The following is a 15656-nucleotide window of genomic DNA, read 5'->3' on the forward strand; positions in this document are numbered from 1 at the left end:
TGAATTGCACAGTTGGGAACCCTTCCCGCAATATATCCTACGTTCCTGCAAACCTCCAGGCCTCAACCTTCGTTAGTCATTGCCTCTGCCAGAGATCGTGATGGTGTGTGTGTGTGTGTGTGTGTGTGTGTGTGTGTGTGTGTGTCTGTTGTCTACTCTGACAAAGGCCTTGTTGGCCGAAAGCTTATTGTGTGACTGTCTTTTTGCTGTGCATATCTGCAACTCAGCATCTCCGCTATATGGTGAGTAGCAACTATCCTTTTCATAATAATGTTACATAAATAATCATGGTATTTATTCACTATTTTCCATGGTTGTCTTGTTTCTTGTTTCTGTTATTTATACTTCAGTTGTTTATTCCAGTTTTTGTACTTGAAAATAACCTAAGGATGAAACCTGGATCATATAACAATAAAATAAAAATTATTACAGTCAAAAAGTGGCAGCATCATTCAAAAAATTTTCCATGACTGTGGTTCCATCCGAAATAAAAATTATTAAAAGAATAGTTGACCATGCACTAGACAGATACGTACTCGCTGAACAATTCAAAATGGGAGGAACCCTCCATGGTGTACAGACACAGTAAAGAAACTTATAAAGAAACAGAAACTACTGAATAATAGGTGTAAAACAAAGGGCTACAGATAGAGAGATGCGGAATGAAACGTGATTGTCTATTAAGAGAGCAATGTGTGAAGCTTTCAGTGACTACCATAGCAGAATTTTGTCAAATGATCTTTCTCATAACCTAAAGATACTCTGGTTGCATGTAAAGGCTTTGCACTTGCATGTGGATGAGGCAGGATGTGAAATTGAGGGTAGCAAACAAAAAGCAGAAATGCTGAACTCTGCTTTCAAATTTTCCTTTGCAAAGGAAAAGCCATATAATTGACCCAGTTTAATACTGGTAAACTGAAAAGATGATGAAACAAGTGTCAGTGGTATTGAGAAAGAATTGAATTGTTAAAACTGGCAGAAACAACTGATTTGATTAAAACTGAGCAAAGCTCCGAGGCCTGGTGGAACACCCTACCAGGTTCTGTATTGCATTTGCGGCTCTTTTAGCTGTAGTTATAGATCCCTGAAGGAAAAATTGTGCTCAGTATTTGGAAGGAAGCACAGGTCACACCAGTTCCCAACTCAGGTGGTAGTAGTGATCCACAAAAGTATCGCCCAATAACCTTGACATCCATAGCCTTCTCCGTGCCAACCAGCATGGTTTCTGAAGACATCAGTCATGTGAAACTCAACTTGCACTTGTCTCACATGACACACTCAAAGCTTTGGATTAAGGCAGTCAGACAGATGCTATATTTCTTGATTTCCGAAAAGCATTTTACTCAGTACTGCATTTACGATTGTTATCAAACACACTATCATACGGGTTACCATGAGAAATTGATGACTGGACTGAGAATAATTTGGTAGGGAGGATGCAGCATGTTCTCTTGAATGGAGAGTCATCTACAGCTGTAGAAGTAACTTTGAGTGTGCCCCATGGAAGTGTGTCGGGACCCTTCCTGCTCATGTTGCATATGAATGACCTTGCAGATAATGTTAGTAGTAACTTTAGACTTCTTGCAGATGATGCAGTTCTCTATAATGAAGTACTCTCTAAAAAAAAAAAAAAGTTCCACAAATATTCAGTTGGATCTTGATAAGATTTCAAAGTGTAGCTAAGATGGATGACTTGCATTAAATGGTCAGGAATGTAAAATTATGCAATTCACAAAAAGAAAAAAAGTGTCATACCCTTTGACTATTAAGTCAAAGAGTTACAACTGGAAGCAGTAACTCATACAAAGACTTCAGTTTAGCAAATTTGTAGTGATATGAAATGGAACAACCACATAAGTGTAGTCATATGTAAATCAGGTAGCATACTTTGGTTCATTGTTAGAATAACAGGGAAATGAAATCAGTCTCCAAAGAGAACTTGCAACCTATACTAAATATTGCTCAAGTGTGTGGGACCTTTACCAGGTAGAACTAACAGGGGATATTGACTGTATACAGAGAAGGGCCACATCATGGTCACAGGTTAGTTTGACCAAGGAAGAGTGCCACAGAGATGGCAGACTCTTGAAAATAGGTGTTAAATATCCAGAGAAAACTTACTTATAGAGTTGCAAGAACTGGATTTCAACAGTGGCTCTAGGAATATACTACAACTCGCCACATATCACTCCTGTGGGGTTCGAGTTGGCAATTATAATCACAATTTTAGATTAATTACAGCACTTGAGGAAGAATTTAAATAACCATTTTCCCAGCGTTTCAAACTGAATAGAATGGGGGGGGGGGGGGGAGATCCTAATAACCGGTACAGTGGGACATACTCTTTGCCATGCACTTTGCAGAGTATAGATTTAGACGTAAATGAATATGTATACATGATTTAGAGCCAATTTGCACATGATCTGTGCACACCGGAGTCACAACACTGACGACGTTGATTATACTTGATGAAATACAAAATTGATGAGACAATTACAGCGACGCCCCTCTAAAGCGATTCAAAACTTAATGAAGCAATAAATATTTACGGTACGATTCGCGTAGAATCTGAACTTTTGCAGTTAGTGTGCATTTTCATTCAGAGCCGACAAGGTAATTAACATAACTAATAAACCGTTCTGTTTGGACGTTACCGGACGAAAAATATAAAACCAGGAGCACATGGCCATTAGTCGAGAAACGATAGTGTGTGAGCTTTGTCACAAACGCAGCTACATTTCCTCCAGGATTTTCATTTGTTAAATGTAGTATCAGATGCGTAAGTTATGTTTACGTCCAGAATATAAGTTAAATTTACATGCTGGAAAGCGTTTCATCAACATTATGTCGGGTCAGAGCGACGTCCTCTCTCAGAGACTTGCCACAGTTGCCGACGTAGGTGTCTCCACTGTAGTCTACAGATTTTGCAATTGAAGGTCGCACAATATTTCAAAAATTGTTACTTGTAGCAATCGTGGTCAGCGCTATCAGAGTAACAGTTCGCGTCAAACCTTGGCACAGAGAGCCTTCATTTCTTGTTGCTGCTTACGTTCCTTCTTCCTTGGATTGTGATGATGTTAGGGAAATAGACGTTGTTACTTTGAAGACTTCTATATCGTTTTTAAAATTTTACTGCTGTTGCCGCGGTTACGGAAATTGTTTTATGGAATCGTCGTGCTTTTTGTTTTGGTAGACGAAAGCTGGAATTTATAGTCTAGTTGCTTTAATGTGCCAGGAGCAACATACAGAATTTGTTTGTTTCTTCTGGTATTAGTACCACTGGAATGACGCATATTCGCACTACGGGAATGTTAATGCTGTACGAGAACTGGAATGCTGGTGCAGAAGATCGCTTTGTCACGTGAAATAACGAGCAAACACTATATTTGCCACCTGTTTGTAGAAAATTATACCGTATCAAGAGTCTACGGAAATGTCATTTTCGGAACTGCATCAATCAAATGGACCTCGAATTTGCAAAGCCAATTGCAATAAAAAGATTCACATCCCCAGTCCTGCAAATTCATGCTTAACTGCTGAGGCATTCGAAACAAATTCGTTACCGACGCTGTGCAATGTAAGTTTAAAAACACCACCTAAAACTTGTTAATGAAGTGTAGGCTTATTTCATTTGGTTACTAATTTTCGCCGTAAATAGGCTACTCCGGCTGCATTGACGTTAAGGGAACACTTTCGTGTGGACCTACAGACAAAATGATTTATTATCCTCCCCGCAAAATAGCAAAATGTTTGGCGCTGTCCATTCATTTACGTCGCAGATTCTCGTTAATTAACTGGAATCCGCAAATAACTGCAAAGTAAATTGCTAATAACTTCAAAATAAATTGCTTCTATATTAAAGTGTAAACGGACGAAGTATGCATTTGATTTGTGCATAATAGGATTTATTTACCAACATGCAGTAATCATGCTTATGAAAAAGCTTGAACGGAGACTAGCATGACTTGCCTCATGCGACGTAGCTTTTAATTACAGAAGTATGGTTAGTTCGGGATTCTTAAATTAAAGCGGGAATTCGTGAAACTTCCTTCTCGTAGCCTGGCGACGTTATGTCGGTATCGACGACCACACTATTGCGCTAGGAGGAACTCGAGATAGCGTCGACATATTAATCGATACACGTAATTTATAGTTTCCCCGAAGTGCATCGCGGGGCATATGGTATTTGTTTGTGAGTGATACGTGAGCGATGATTGTGCACCTGAGAATACCAGAAGTTGATTGACAGGATAGCTGCGGATTTGCCACTCTTCAAGCGTACGGTGACGAATTGCAGTTGGACCATTCCGCGCCTGTCACGAGGTTGCAAGAAAAGTAAGTCCTGTTTTTTGTCCAAATTACAAATGCTCACAGTAAAGCGACTTGTCGCACCTGTTGCGAATGTTCTTTCACATTAAGACAGCAAGACAGAAATACTTCAGTTACTCAGTTTTGCTGAAAAATGTACACAGGCCTTCTTAAAAGTCTTTGTCAATTATTTCACTTGTGTTATTTGAACTTTTGCGTTTTTTAACCAATTACTAGCTTAGTTGAGTCGTTCCAACTTTTATTACGGAAATTGTCACGAAGGCTACAGATGGATGCAAATTTCACTGGACCGATAATGAAGTACGGTACGTAAATTTGACAGGCACATTATATCATTTGTATGAGTGAATGAAGTCTGCAAGCTCCAATCACCATTCAAGTTTGGATACATTAATTTCACCTATAAACGGGTCATATCGTGAAAACTCAGTTATACACCCATGGTCATGCTCTTCGTTTTGACCGACATCGACACCATTTCATCCGTAGTTAAAACAATAGAGAACTGAAATGGTTTAAAAACTGCGATACTGTAAGGAGATAACGGGCTACCACATGTCCAGCATACTTGGACGGCAAATTTATATATTGTTGAGGACTATTACGTCATTAAGTTCATTGTAGATTTCCATAGTCAGCGCACAATATTGAAGAAAAGGTTTCACGATGTGTGGAATGGTGGATTTCGTATTTGTACTTTCTTATTTATCAGATACGCAGTTTCAGTACTACAGCGCATTAAAGATCTGCCCAAGACACGTCCTTTTTTTTTTCCCGGTGTGTTGTGCTGCCGTGCCAGGAAGTTAGATACCAATATATAAAAACTTGACCGTGAGGTGATATGTCTGGATACATAGACAGTCGTTGTTGAAAGCTTCACTCCTTAACCATTTAACCATTAAATTGGACTGTTTCTATTGATTGTTAATTTTTCAGCTGTTCTGCCACAAATTGTGTCAATGTACATATATGTTCTCTGATGTATCACAGGTTATAAAAACAAAAGTAAATTAATACCTATTCACAAACGAGAGCCTACAACCTTTCTCTAGATTGCTTGCAAAGGATATTATTATTATTTTTTTTAAGTGAAATATATTACAGTTACATACACAGAAGTGCACACTATAATTCTTAGGCTGCATATTATGCATCATCAAAGAGGAACCCACACATTTGCATTTTTGTGTCACCAAGTTTGTCATTTAGGATTTAACAACCACAGTATTGTTGAGTTCCACTATTTGTGAGGCACAATTCAATCCAGTAGTTAGGACTACCAGAGGTAATCTGATGTTAAGAGACAGAAGCTTTAACCCTCAGCCACAACTGTTGCTGTCGCCACTGCCAAATGCTTCATTACACAGAACTCTCACTTAACATCCTTAACCAGATGACTTAGGTAGCTGACTCTTAAAGTAGAAACCTGATGCTGCATCTGCTGAGGTATCCGAGCTCTTGTATGGACAGAAAGCTCAGTTGGGGACTGTGCATGATGGAGTAATACAGAACGTATAACAGCAGTAGACAAAATAATGTTTTGATGGTTGTATTCAGAGTGCTATGTGACATCTGTACCTAATAGCTGCAAATGAAAGAATACAACGTAAACATGAAACCATTAACATTACTGTTAAATTTACAGAATTTTATAAGCAAATTTATTTATTGGTCCTTAGACCATTTAATGTGGGGCCTGTATTTATTGTGGCACTAATATGACAAAACTGTAGGTTACAGAAGGGATAAAAATATCAGTAGTCCCTATATATTTATTTATTCATTCATTCATTCATCTATATCAAAGTTGGTAATGTTCAGAATGTTATTGATGTTAGAATATGTTACAGTGTGTGTGCAAGAAAAGGAAATTGTAAGAAATTGATGACCAAAGGACGAGGCCTGATTTCATTGTAGATCAAATGCAATGCTGTTTAATCATAAAATCCTTGTATAAAATCTGAAATTAATATTCAGATCATAAAATTATATGGCCGATATTTAAAAGAGCAACCAGAACATTATTTAAGGAATACATGTAGATGTTAAATTACACAGTCAAATAGTAAATGGGAAAAGTCATATAGTCAGCATAGTTAATAATCACTTCTGGAAAATAACTGCCGGCCGCAGTGGCCCAGCGGTTCTAGGCGCTTCAGTCCAGAACCACGCTGCTGCTACGGTCACAGGTTCGAATCTTGCCTCGGGCGTGGATGTGTGTGCTGTCCTTAGGTTGGTTAGGTTTAAGTAGTTCTAAGTCTATAGGTCTGATGACCTCAGATGTTAAAAGTCACAAAGTGCTTAGAGCCATTTGAACCATTTGAAAATAACTTGTCTAACTGGCATGGGAAGTTCGAGAGAGTAAACAATAGAATTCATGCGGAAGCAGTGTTGGTACTACATACATGCAGCCAGATCACAATTACTCCATTGTCTGCCAAACAAATTAAGAATGTATTGAACTCTCAAAAGCAGAAACTTACGGTGTTGAAAATACTTCATGTAAATTACTGTCTGTTCATCACTTACATGCCTGTAGGCTGTTTAATATTTTACTGTCACATAATATATTCCCAGGTGTACTGAAATATGTCACTGCTAAACTTCATTATGAGAAGAGTAGTAAAATATATTAAGTGGTAACCAGTGTCACTCTAATATCAGTTGCAAAGGTAAGAGGGGGCTTCAGCAAGTAATTTACATGTTGTTATAGCAAGCCAAGTAACTTTTATTGAATACTGCGCTACATTTCAAAGTGAAACAGCCAAATAATTTTTTTTCACAGAGTTTCTGTAAAGAACAGTTGGCATGTTCTATTCATCATTCAATTCCTGAATGATAAAAATTCACTCTTTTGTCAAAAACTGCTGTGTGAATGTCCTCATTGCTGTAATCTCCCTCCCCATGTTCTTTTAGCTGTCCAAAAAGATGGAAATCATATGATGCTAGATATGAACTTCCTGATCAATATTGTCCTTGTCTGTTTGGCCGTAGTCAAATTGTTGGCACCATTTCATTATGAGTCTGTGTGCAGTTTAGATGTTTTGGTCACGTGAATCGTACTAACCCACGTTCTTCAGCTTTGACGTATATTTCCAGTTGCCATATCATTTCACTTGCACATTGTGGTGCACCTTTTATCCATACCACAGCAAAAGTGTGCCTTTAGGAAGCCTGGAACATGTACTCTTTTCTGACAATTCACTACTTGTAGTGCAATGATCTTAAGGCCCCTTTAAATGATCAAACATTTTGTCAAACTTGACTGTTTGCCAAATATTTGAATGTGTACAGTGCTGTTTGATGTGCTTGTCAAACATAGTGTGTTTGACAGGAACTTCGATTGACAGAAAGTTTGACAGTTTTTGTCAAGTACGTTTCTGTACACCTGTGTGTGTCATGCAATAACAGAAACAGTAGCAGTTGCATGCCATGTTTCGAAGATAACAAACTATGGCAGAGATGTTCCTTCGCAAAATATGAGCAAGAAAGAATTTGTGCTCCAGTTTCACTGTATCGAGAGTTCCCACTGTTGTGGAAAGTGAAGTCGAGCTATTCTATAGATAAAAATAAAAGAATATTAGCTGTGAACAAAACGATAGAGACGTTGTGCTTTTCATAACCCTGCATCATGGAGGAAGAAGTGAAGAAAGCAATATTCTTCGGACGTCGTACAAGTGAGAGAGCAATAAAATAAAGAAATCAAAGCCCTCTAGTACTTCTGATGAGTGTGCCCATGCTGTGGAACTATAATGAAGTATCTCTTTTAGAAGACCAAACAGAAGAGGAGGTTGGAATTAACAAAATCGGAAATCAGGTAACTAATTTTTGTATATCTTTATTTGTATTAAATCTTGTCACATTTTCTATAATGATACAGTTGGTAGTAACACATATAAAAATGTTATTGTTGCAGGCATTTGTTTTACCAGGGAACTGCTCCATCTGTCACAAAGTATTCACAGTAGTCTTCTCATACTTGCTTCACTAGCTATAAGGAATTCCCTGCTTTAGATGACTGAACTGGACACATCTCTCTGTAATCATTCCTTCACCAGGTGTAACAGTACTTGTAGCACAGTCTTCAGTGTCTACCTCTCCATGCTGAATAAATTGCTGTTTTTAAATTAATGAATAGTGCAAATGGCAACAAGCCAATACAACGATTTTAGCTTTCTCCAGAGACAAATTAATTGGTTTTTAAAAATAGTGGATGTTCTATGACCTTATGGGCATTAGACAAGTGATAATTAAGCATTTAAGACATTTTTGCTATATGATTTCATTAGATTTGTATGCAACTGAAAGGCTTCATCACTGCACATGGAAACTTCTTTTCTGCATTTGGCAGTTCCCCTTTGAGTAGAATCTGCAATTGGTTGTTTCCCAATAGACAAAGTTTGGTATTTTTTTTATTACTCCGTCATCGTCAGCCATTATCATCATCATTCACTGTAATAAACTCATATTTTACATTAGCTGTACCCAGTAGCACAATGCTGTACATCCCTCTGTAATTATAGTAATAGAGGCCAGAATGCTGAGGTTTCAAAGTAGTGACATGTTTTCCATCAATAGACCCAATGCAATTAAAGAAATTTCAACAACTTGCAAATTGTTTCATTATATTCTGCCAACCATCTTCCGTTTTGGGTAGCTGAAACAAATATGTCCATAAATAAATAGGTACATGAATACATTGCATACCAATTTCTTTATGTATTGTTACAGTAATCATCAGCAGAGCCACCAGCATCCAAAAAAGTTCTTGCAACTGCACACAAAGAAGAAGAAAGGAGACCTTTAGGAAGAATTGATATTACTGGCAAAGGAACACTCCAAAAAAATAGGAAAGTACTCTGTTAGCAAAAATTTGGGCCATGATGCTAGAACGTATTGACAGTGGCCAAAGAATACTGGCAGAAAAATTTATTAAGAATATAATATTTCAAGGAAAAAGTGGGAATCTCAACAGAAATTGTTATTGTGTACTCCGGTCACATGTTGAAAATATGTGCTTCAGTGACATAAGCACTTCAGTTGCATCAATTATTTTTCCACAAACAATAGAAGTTTTTGTGAATGACTTACAACCAACAGTTGACACAGAGATGGTGGACAATAATTATTTATGAGATGACTGAATCACTTGTACTTTGTATTTGTTTTTGTATCTTTTTATGTGAGATAACTGTAAGCTTGTTGGAATAAAACAATAAGAACACTTACCTGAATTTTGGCTTTTAATATTTCATTTATTGCTTCACACGTTTCCATAATAATGAGACTCAAGGTGTGTTGTGGAATCACAGATACAAACTTCAAATCTTCAAACTCTGCCCCTGTTGCTTGGTATATCAAAGTTATTGATAATCATTAGGAAGCTGATATATATTTTCCCGTAATTGTGTATTCTTTTTCTATGTGAGGGCGAAGTAATTCTAACAAGATGTTAAATTTTCTGGGTCCATTCTAAGAATGTTGATATAATCATCAATTTTGAAGTGCAGTATTTCTTTCAGGAGATGTTTTTGGTTATATTTATCTCTGTTTGAACCACTTCTTGCACAAGAGTGTTGTTTTCTTCTTCTCTTTTTGGCACAGTGCCAAGGTTGGTGCCAAAAATGCTTTGTCAATATTTGTTACCATTTTCAATACTCACGAACAGCATCTGCCTCTAAAGTTAGGTTATATTGACAAACATTATTTGTACATGTAGGGCTTGCTTGACAAAAACAGGGCTAGATAAGTGATTTTGACAAACACTTTGATTGTTCACAGGAGCCCTTTGTGTTGGACAAAATGTGTAATTTACTTTCTGAAGTCGGTACGTAAAAAAGATTATCTATGCAAAAAGTGACATACTTTATCTATTGAAAAAGTGACATACCTATCCTAAAATAATACATTTGCTCGGTCTCAATGTGAATTTCAAAAGGGTCTGTCCATCTACATCTATAATCTGCAAATCACTGGGAAGTGCTTCGCAGAGGGTACATCCCACTGTAGAGATTAATAGGGTTTCTCTACGTTCCATTCACATGTGGAGCTTGGGATGATGTTTGAATGATTCTGTGCACACTGCAATTATTCTAATCTTGTCCTCTCAATCCACACATGAGTGATATTTAGGGGTTTTAGTATGTTCCTAGAGTCATCATTTAAAGCTGGTTCTTGAAATTTTGTTAGTAGTCTTTCTTGGGTTATTTACATCTATCTTAAAGAGGCTGCCAGTTTAGTTCTGTCAGTATCTTTGCGACACTCTCCCACAGGTCAAACAAACCTATGACTATTTGTGTTCCCCTCCCCTGTATACATTCAATATCCCCTGTTAGTCCTATTTGGTTGAGGTCCCACACACTTGAGAAATATTCTAGATTGATTTCTAAGCAGTCTATTTTGTAGACTGATTGTACTTGCCCTGTATTCTACCAATAAACTGAAGTCTACCACCTATTTTATCCATGACTGAGCTTATGTGATAATTCCATTTCATATCCCTACAAAGTATTACACCCAGGTATTTGTATGAGTTAACTGATTCCAGCAGCCACTCATTGATATTATTGTCATAGGATACTAAGTTTTTTTGTTCTGTGAAGTGCACAATTTTGCATTTCTGAACACTTAAAGCAATCTTTCACCACTTTGAAATTTTATCAAAATCTGACTGAATACTTATGCAGTTTCTTTCAGACAGTATTTCATTACGGATAACTGCACCAACTGCAAAAAGTCTGAAGTTAGTAGTAATGTTGTCTGCAAGGTCATTAATATACTAAATGAACAGCTGTGGTCCCAAAACGCTTTCCTGGCTGCACCCGAAGTTACTTCTACATCTGAAGATGATTCTCCATCCAAGATAACATGCTATGTCCTTCCTACAAAAACCCTAAATCCAGTCTTAAATTTCACTTGGTAGTCCATATCTAACTTGAGACAATAAGTGTAGGTGTGAAATCAAGACATACTGCATCTACCTGATTGCCTGACCCAAAGATTATATATTTTAGGGATCAGTATAGAATCTGATATGGAATCCATCAGGCACTGGAGCTTTTCCAGTTTTAACGATTCAGCTGTTTTGCGACACCATGGACATTAATACTGATTTTGCTAATCTTTTTCAGTGGTATAAGGATTAAATTGAGGCAATTCTGAGTTTTCCTTTCTGAATGAATGTCTGAAAACAGAGTTAAGCATTTCAGCTTTTGCTTTGCTAAGGGCAATTTCAGTTCGTGTCTCATTCGTTTGGGAGTGGTGCGTTCTCCTTTTGACATAAAACATTAATCCTTTTGGTAGCTTGCACAAATTGTACCTGGAATTCTTCTTAATTGTGCTCACATTACGATGATTTCTTAATGTTGTGGACTTTCCAATAAAGGCCACTGGTTACTGTGTACGATTCTTCTCTGATGCATATGATGCGAAGACAGTAAGAGAGTGTGAAATACTACAATATATTGTAAGAGATTCAGAATTTCCAAATCATTACATCACTTCATATCTAATTATATCTGTCATTTATACTGGCCAAAGCTCAACTTAGTAACAGATGAACAAATTAGTACAATTGTTAATGGCTCTTCTCTGAGGTGTCCAAATAACCTCCAAGAAGTGACAGCACAGCGCAAATAAGTGTGAACACAGCAAGTAGGTCTAATATGGTGCTGTTGCATCTTGTAGACCCGTTGCATGAATTTTACCTACAAATCATAACGGGCTCGAACAGTGGAATGCTACCAGCTGCTACTAAGCTACTGCTTTGGGGAAACCTGTTTGGAATGCTCCCAGCTGCTACTTAGCTACTTACACATTTACATTAGTATCTTTTTTTCTAATGCTGAGGAATAGGTGGAACATGTACCTCTGAATGAGTTACAGGTTACAACTACTGGAAACTAACTTTGGTGCCACTAACAATCTTGATAAATGACCAGAAATTCTTGTGGTTTTATAAAAGATAATTTGACAGTGTTCTGCTACAGTAGTCATTGAATGCCTCACGCATTTCTTTCTTGACATCCAAAAATGTTTCATTCACCATGTCTCCGTCCAAAATCCTATGTTTCGTTTTACACCTATTGTGCAGTAGTCCGCTACTTTAAAAGTTTTCCACAATTACTGTATACCTTGGAGGGTTTTTCCAATCTTGAACTGTTCTGCTGTGTACATATGTATCAAATGCATGGTCAACTATTTTTTTATATTTGAGACAGAGTTCCTCTGCATGCTCCTGCCCTGTGCTGAAAGTTTCAAGTTCCTCATTAAGATACAAAATTGATTTTTTATCTAGTTTACTGGAAAGATATATCTTTGTGCTGCCTATTTTAGTTGCCCTCTATACTTCGATAATCATTGTCGCCACAACTGCCTCGTGCACAGTGATAAGAGTTTGTGTGTACATACTCGAAGAGGTAAAGTCTGTTTGTTGCCATTAAATCCAATACATTTCCATGGTGAATGGGTTCTAAACTATCTGTTCTAGGTAGTTTTCAGAGAAGGCATTTAGTAATGTTTCACTGGATGTCTTCTGCTCACTACTAACAAAACTGTAAATTGGATGATTTAAGTCTCCACTGATGAATACAGTACGATTGGGGAGCTTAGCGTAAAAGTGAACTGGGACTTTCTTTGAAGTTTTCCGTTACAACAGGAGATGAGTCTGGTTGGCAGTAGAAGGATCCAATTACCATTTAATGCACACCCGTTTCTGAGTCTTGGCCAAACAACATTGCATAGAGCTTCTAGACAAGCATCATTTGTTCCTACGTGCACCACAACCTTGCCACCATTTCCCTAAAGGGTACCATCATTTGTAGTATGTTGAAATGCCGATGATTTAGATGCCAGCCATTTTGTTTGCTGTATCTTGACACTGGAGAAAACAGGTTTCCCCAAAGCAGTGAAGTGCGGCCCACTGGCTCAGTTTCAGTTTTGATAAATGACAGCACCTTCAATTTGTTGGTTAAGGGTATCAGTATAACAAGAGCTGCCATTGAAATGCTACTCGCAGTCAAATGGATAAGTGAGTAATGACAGATCCTGTACTTCCTGCAGTAGAGGCAGGATCTACAGGAGAGGATAGTACTTGAAGTGCTTTTGATAATTGTACCACAAGGACATGACTCTTGGGAGCTCTTCCAATACACCAGTTTGCAGCAGCTGCCAATTATTTGAGAGTAGTCAGGGTGATTTCCAGCTGCTTACAATGTCAGTCAATTCATCCTGTGTTTGTGAACAGCATTCACAGTGGGACTGCATTTTGGCCAGTGCAGTGTATTACAGGACAGTCAACAAATTTGAAATGAAGCCTGCTCATTATCATTTATATCTGTTGAGCTAAAAAAACTGCTGATTCCCTATAAGAATTGAAGCAAATACACAAAATGAGATTTCTTTTAAGGCAACAGAGTAACCTGTGGTAAAATTACTAATCCACTAAAACATTTTGAGGTCAATTATAGTTATTAACAAACTCAAAAATAGTTAATTCATGATAAATGTAGATAATATATACTCCTCTGTAAGGAAAAAGTAGATGTAACACAATATGCTAGTTGAGATGTGCTTCAGTAACTAAATCTCGTTTGCCAATTTACTACAAAGTGGATTATGCGAAAGACAATGATACCTTCCAAAAAATTCTCAAAAATGTTGATTTATTTGCACTGATATACTGTGAAATTTGGGATGATGTATTCTTAGGCAGTAACTGTGATTGATTTGCTATGCAATATGTTATCCAAAAACACTCACACTGGTAACTTATGAAAGTATAGTTTTGTAAGTATCCAAAAATTCTCAAAAGTTACTTATTTCTTGCATAATTTACATGGAAATTGGAGAACAATTGTTTTGAAAAAGAATAGGCCTTCTGTTCTCAAAAAATTTAAAAAAAAATACAAATAAGTATAAGCCTGCAATTGACATTAACAGTAAGAGTTTATTGTCATTATTCTTGTAATACAGCTTTACAAGCAGAACATAGTCCTGGGTTGAGACAGTGATGGCAAATGTCGCAGATGCAAAAGGAGGAAAAGCCATGTACCCGGCATGTTAATACCAACTTCAGTAGGTAGTGCACATGACAGTGCCATCTTTTGATAAATTTTCACACTATTTTTTTGTCTTCTGCTATGTTTTCCCCCTTCTCTGATAATATTCTATTGCAATTTGATGTCGTTCTGACCAGTGGTGTTACTTCTACAGCTTAACTGTAAGGATACTCATCCTGAAGGATGGTTTACTCATTTGCAGGTACCTCCAGCATGCTGGATGTATCAAGAGATTTTAATTATACTTATGGGAAGATGGTAGGAATTTGATTTGAGTGAAGACAGTTCCATGGAAAATTGTTGAAGCTACAGAGCATTTGAAAATTGGTTTGCATATCGAGTCACATTCTCCCTATCTGAGCTTTTAAGGAGAGGGCCAGCAGGGCAAGAAACCAAATGCTACATGTATCTCTCACAAATATTTATGGTTACTTTGAGCTGTCTAGAGTTTTTGCTATTTATACTAGGTTGAACTAAATTACAGTTGTAGAGATTTTTGTTTTGTTATGGATGAAAACTTTTTCTGTCTTTCTTATTTGCATACAGGTAAAAGAGAAATTTCCTGCATGCCTTGACAGTCTTTGTGCTCAGTTAGATGTTCATTGATACTGAACAAAGAGAGCATTCATGTCTCAGATGATGAAAGCGATATTCTTTGTGGTGGGCCTTACAGTTTACTTTGGTAAACACCCTGCGATCAAGTAATCGTCGAGTCAGAAAGCACCTGTGGTATTCTTCTCTTGCAGCAGTAGCACTACCGTCGCAGAAGCTGTAAACAAATACCATATCTGCATGTTCCTCATTACTGTAGACGTGTGGCACTGTTAGCAGTGCTTGTACGAACACAGTTAACACCATACACTACTATGACCTCTTGCTTTCTCCTCTCAAAATCGCGAAAGCTACAATACTGTTTTCTCCATGCGGGAACTCCAACATGCACTCTCTTCTTCTCGCTCCTCCGCCCCAGGACCGGATGGTATCCACATCCAAATGTTGCTGCAATTATCAACCCATAGTCTGCGTTACCTCCTTCCCCTTTGTAATCGAATTTGGACCGACAGTACTTTTCCCAGATGATGGCGGGAAGCTATCGTCGTTCCTGTCCCGAAACCTGGAAAGAACAAACATCTCCCCTCTAGCTATCGCCCCATTTCTCTCACGAGTAGTGTCTGGAAGGTTTTGGAGCATATGGTGAATTACCGTTTAGCTTGGTGGCTGGAATCCCGCAGTCTTTTTAACTCCTGCCCAATGCGGATTCCGAAAGCG

The 15656-nt window shown here is 37.7% G+C and overlaps 1 protein-coding gene and 1 long non-coding RNA gene across 2 annotated transcripts in view; one reads left to right on the forward strand and one right to left on the reverse strand.

Moving 5' to 3' along the window:
- Window positions 1-2943, reverse strand: part of LOC126174923 (uncharacterized) — a 51385-nt gene extending 48442 nt beyond the window's left edge. The window contains exon 1 of the long non-coding RNA XR_007535498.1: window positions 2819-2943. This is a non-coding gene — a long non-coding RNA (uncharacterized LOC126174923). The remainder of the gene's footprint in view (window positions 1-2818) is intronic.
- Window positions 2944-4137: 1194 nt separating this feature from the next.
- Window positions 4138-15656, forward strand: part of LOC126174924 (glutamine-dependent NAD(+) synthetase) — a 239696-nt gene continuing 228177 nt past the window's right edge. The window contains exon 1 of the mRNA XM_049921364.1: window positions 4138-4335. The gene's annotated coding sequence lies outside the window, so the exon portion shown is untranslated. The remainder of the gene's footprint in view (window positions 4336-15656) is intronic.

Source organism: Schistocerca cancellata, chromosome 3 (assembly GCF_023864275.1).
Source record: "Schistocerca cancellata isolate TAMUIC-IGC-003103 chromosome 3, iqSchCanc2.1, whole genome shotgun sequence".
NCBI classification, from domain to species: domain Eukaryota; kingdom Metazoa; phylum Arthropoda; class Insecta; order Orthoptera; family Acrididae; genus Schistocerca; species Schistocerca cancellata.